We start from the raw sequence: 5716 nt of genomic DNA, 5'->3' as shown, positions 1-5716 counted from the left end.
TTGCTTTAGGTTTGTTTACGTTCACCAGATTGTTCACGGATTGTTTCATTGTGAGACGTAAAGCAGAGTTAGTTGAATGATTGCTTTCAATTTGTCTAGAGTGAGCGCCATAAGGCTCTCTCCATTGCTTTAGGTTTGTTTACGTTCACCAGACGTGAACGGATTGTTTCATTGTGAGACGTAAAGCAGAGTTAGTTGAATGTTTGCTTTCAATTTGTCTAGAGTGAGCGCCATAAGGCTCTCGCCATTGCTTTAGGTTTGTTTACGTTCACCAGACGTGAACGGATTGTTTCATTGTGAGACGTAAAGCAGAGTTAGTTGAATGTTTGCTTTCACTTTGTCTAGAGTGAGCGCCATAAAGCTCTCGCCATTGCTTTAGGTTTGTTTACGTTCACCAGACGTGAACGGATTGTTTCATTGTGAGACGTAAAGCAGAGTTAGTTGAATGTTTGCTCCACCAACACATTTTGTTTATGAAATCCCAATAAGGAATTGGATTTTACTGTTTTAGTGTATTTACGTACATTAAAGTGAGAGTATGTTAACCTAACTTTTTAAAATTAACTTCACTTAGTATAACTTACAATAAGGAACACACAGACCAACAGGAAGGATTTTCTATTAAAGTCTTCATTGACTCTTGTTGCTCCAACACTTTCTATGTAAACCTTCAAAGAACACACGATTACTAACTTGTTGAATTGTATTGTTGTATATTTTGTTAGTGGAGTATTGTATGTTTAAGTCATTAAATATTTTTTCTTTGTACCAATCTCTGTCTTGTCTCTTTATGACTCAACTTTTGCAGCTCATTGTAAAACACACGCCTAAGCAAGAGAACCGAGAATCTCCGTTTATTAGCGGGCTTATATTTTCTGCTTTACTGGTTATTCGTGAGATACCGGTATCACAAGGCCTCGGTAGAATATAACATTTTTTTCGGTACTAGCTAGAAATAAGAGTGTAATATAAATATTAAACTTAATGACGTATTCAGTTAACCCTATACGCACGAGTGGAAGTCAAAGTGCGCATGCCATGACCCTTTACAGGATACCATTCAACATGGTATTACGTATTTTATGTAAGTTATCAACTGTTCATTTTATCAAACATTGCTGATTTAGCAACAGTTCGTGGTAGACGAAAGTAAATACCAGATATAATGTACAGAGACACTGAAATAAAACATTGTAGATATGCATTTTGGAAGTTCTAGAGATTACAATTTGCAAACTGTACATTTGACAAAAGTATTTTTATTCTTCACAAGAACATCACCTTGAATTTGGACTTTTTAGTCAGAGTCTGACTCAAAATTACTTCGTAAATCACAAGCATGTCTTGTGTACAGATACTTTTTGTAACACTTCTGATTGTTTGAGTACACAGACTTGTACATTTTACTGAAAGCTTTTCAGATTTCTTGTAGATACATGTAGTAAATACGAAATTGTAGTCAATATTCCTTTTCCAATACAATGTCGTGGACCAACCACGTGTATATTAGGTTAATAAATTATTCAGCTCAGTCCGTTAGTGTCTTAGACAGTGAGAGTTCAGCTAGTTAACGAGTTTGTTAGCGATCGATTAGCGAGAACATTCTACAAGGAAGTTTGTGTATAAATTAGTCTGACATTAGTTTCTGTTGAATCGTTCATTGACGTTACATGAACTGGACTTGGTATTATTTTTATCAAATAACCCCCCCCCCAAAAAAAAAAACTCCGGACAATAGAGTACATTACAACAAGATGAACCTTCCATGACAATTCCATGCTACATAAACAAAACCAAAACTAACAGTGGGTTACAGAACGCTGAGTAAAATGTTTTATAGGGCGATAATGTTGCTTAAATGAAATAAAATGACAGATATATAAGAATGAACAGTTAACTACCATGTTAAGTACTCGTAAGTAATATGTGAAAATATTTATTTAATTATTGTAAATTCCCGAATGATTTGTGTACATGAATATTTCTTTACAAAGTTACGTGATGCCATCTATGAAGAGAGCTGATAACTATTGTCACGAGTTCTTATAACAATAAACTGACCTGATTGTTAGTGCGTTCGATTCGCAATTTGCGGGTGGCGGAATCGAATCCCTGCTGACGAACATGTTTGCCCTTTTAACTGTGGGGTTGTTTTAATGTGAATGTTAATCCCACTATTCGTTTGAAAAGGATTAGCCCAAAAATTGGCGGTGGGTGGTGTTGACTAACTGCCTTCCCTCTAGTCTATCACTGCTAAATTAGGGACGGCTAGAGAAGATAGCCCTCGTGCAGATTTGAGCGAAATTTAAAATGAACCAAAACTATGAACTACAATTTATGACGAAACTTTAATAACTTCTGAAATATGATATATGTACTAAACTATCATTAAGTAGTAATATATATATTTCCTTTTGATATAGTCACAGACGGAAACACATGCTACACTGATGAATTAGTCATCACTAGCCTCGAACGTGTACATAATATTTGATTTGTACACAAACTGAAGATACTAGATTCACGTTCAAAACCATCACATATCGAAACCAGTTTCTCTTCCTTCATTCATTTCATGCTCGCTTCATTTAATGGTTTTTAGCCTAAAGTCTCACGTCAACAATGATTTGTTTTATGTTAACTTCATATATTATTTTAAATAATTCCGTGATTGTCACGTTTCTTGATTACGACACCCCCTACTGTTTACTTGGAACTGGTTGTGGCACAAGGAATTTTGTTGTTATCCTGTTACATCTCACTTCCTCACAACTGTTTCCACGTGCTGGATCCGGTGTGGCAGAACGTTAACACCTAATGTCACTTTTTCAACACAGTAGGTAAACTCTATTGCTTTTGTGTACATGTTGATGGATTACAGATGCGAAACAAACATATCAGGCTTAAGAAACCATTCATTCCCATCTGACAACATTATAGGTCTGTATATAGTATTGTTTATGTTCTAGATAAATAATGATTAAAATAGTTTTGAAATAAGATATTTTGTTACAAAAATCGTCTCATTCGTTGATAAGTAGACCTAGCAGAACAGTACAAATAAATAGTAATGCCACAATTATAAAACAAGACCTTACAGTTTAATATGTATGTGTACTATTGATATAAGCTGTGTTGACTTAAATAATATTCGAATCTGATATCTACATTACGAATAGGATTAGAGCACTCATATATATTAATGTTTTTGTTGCTGTTTTTATATAACATATAGATCAACACCAGTAACAGAGAAACTTATATTAATTTTATGATAAAGCATGGAGGTGCAGAAACGTTCATCTTAAGTCATTCTTTTTTTTTTTCAGGACTAATTACCACGCTACATTCATTTATTCATCATCCCTGAAGAGTGTTTTCCACTAAACTTGGAACGTGATTTTTTCCCTTAACTACAAAAAACATTTTAATTACGATTTAGAGCTTAGTATCTGAAAGTGGATTTAAAAAACAATCTAAGATTTTATGCAACAAAGAGCAGTAATGGCAGCCTCTGTTTCTCCATTTGAAAACTTTACAACACAAAACAAAACTGAAACATATTTTGAATTATATTCAAGTGTAAGTCCTATCTCTCAGAAACTGGCAGGTGTCATGTACTTTGCTGCCTTTTGCATTATTGTTTTAAGTATTGTTGGCATCTGTGGTAACTTGCTGACTATTGTTGCTTTAGTCAGGTGTCCACGTGTTCATAGTGCCACAGCCGCCTTCATTGTTAGCCTGAGTGTTTCTGATTTTATCTATTGTATTTGGAATCTCCCTTTTAGTGCCTCCAGGTTCATCCATCACAGATGGATTTTCAGTAACACCTTGTGTATATTATACCCCTTCGTACTGTATTTTAACGTGGGATCGTCTCTATTTTTAATTAGCGCAATTACAATAAATCGGTACATTCTAATTGTTCATCCCAGTGTCTATGAAAAGGTTTATCGTAAACTTTATATAGTCGCTATGATTATTACAATATGGTTGGTTGTACTTGTTCTTTTGCTACCCACGTTATTTGGCGCTTGGGGGCGCTTTGGTTATGATGAGAAAATCATGGAATGTGCTGTTCTAGCGGTCGACGGACGATCTTCAAAAATTTTTTTTTCTCTTTTGGTTTTTCGTTCCCATCAGTAATAATTGTATTTTGCTACACCCGGATCCTCTGGGTGATGAAGAGAAGCTCGAGGCGTCTCCAGAAGTATAACAATTTACAGCGAAACGACCAAGATGCCAAGAAGCGACAGGAAGAATGGCGCCTCACAAGGATGATCCTCATCATCTTCTGCTCTTTTGTTTTTTGTTTTCTTCCCCAGACAATTATTAAGGTAAGTAAAGTGAAACAATTTTTTAAAAGTATTACATATTTTTAGTTATTTTTAAGTAAAACAATACTTACACACGAATTTTCCAAGTTTTGATTGATTAAGCATTTAGCGTCATGAAGATAAACAAATTGTACAAAAGATCAATCTTTTGTAATATGGGGCACTGTATAAGTTTATACGCATTAATTTGTCCTTTTTAACAACAGAAGCATATCTATAAATGAAAATATGTGACCTTTATTATCAATAGATATATTTCTAACTATTAACACCACTACACATCTTCTTAACTGGTATCTTTCATTTGTCTTCCAACTTAAAAATCCATCCAAAACTGTAGTTTAAACTAACTTAAAATGTTGTTCCACGGTGAGTCAGCGGAAAGTGTGCAAAGTTACAACGCTAAAATCCGGGGCTCGATTCCCCGCGGTGGACACAGCGGACAGCCTACTACGTTTAAAACTTTTGATTTAACAAAATCAAACACAACTGTTAGAATAATTAGTATAATTGAATTGTAAATTGATTATAAAACACTAAATATGATAAAGAAGTAGAGGAGGGGTGTAACGTTACAGTTCTCAAGAAGTTTGTTTGCTCCCAGCGTTCACTAAACTTAAATGTTTTAGACCAGCCTGGGCCTCAAAATTATCTATGTTAAACACTTAAGTTAACTATTACAGGAACTATTGGATACTGACTTTTCTTATAGGAAATCTGATTAGCTGATATTCAAAGTACACCGAACTTGTTAGGCCTAGCTCTAAGAATACATTTAATATATAATAATGCATTGTAATAAATACAAAGTTAGCGTCATCAAGAATGTTTACTGCTCAATGAAACATTTCATGTTCTTTTTATGCTTCTGTTACGTCTCCGTTTGTTAATTGATTTTTCCGTAACTTCGTTCCGACGAAACTTTGACGACACAAGTCTTTACTTAATAAAACTGGTTTATTCTTTCCGAATATAACTTTACGATACACTTAATTCCAAAATTCGCGCTAAAACAAACACTATAACGAACGAACGTTAACTTCAACAATACCCTGTGACTGCAGTTCAATTACTCACTATCTACATACACATTATTCCCCCGTCACGTTGTCACCCTCTTTTATATACCACACTACCCTATATCTAGTAAATACTAGAGCATTCGCCAAGGTACAGGATAGTTCTAGAAAATAGGTGGCGAAATACTAGAGCATTCGCCAAAGTACAGGATAGTTCTAGAAAGTAGAGGGTGTGAGAATAGTCACGTGATCTCGATGACGCAACACTTCCCCCTCCTTAATATTGTTCGACCCGAACAATAACCACATACAATAAACCAATAACAATTAACAATAACTTAATTAACTGTACAGAATTAC

At 34.7% G+C, this 5716-nt stretch overlaps 1 pseudogene; it reads left to right on the top strand.

Moving 5' to 3' along the window:
* The first annotated feature begins 2310 nt into the window (after positions 1-2310).
* On the top strand, positions 2311-4337 carry LOC111084029 (annotated as a pseudogene).
* The last annotated feature ends 1379 nt before the right edge of the window (positions 4338-5716 follow it).

Source organism: Limulus polyphemus, unplaced genomic scaffold (genome assembly GCF_000517525.1).
Source record: "Limulus polyphemus unplaced genomic scaffold, Limulus_polyphemus-2.1.2 Scaffold12962, whole genome shotgun sequence".
NCBI classification, from domain to species: Eukaryota; Metazoa; Arthropoda; class Merostomata; order Xiphosura; family Limulidae; genus Limulus; species Limulus polyphemus.
The sequence above is the reverse complement of the archived record's forward strand: the minus strand, read 5'-3'. Positions and strand labels throughout refer to the sequence as shown.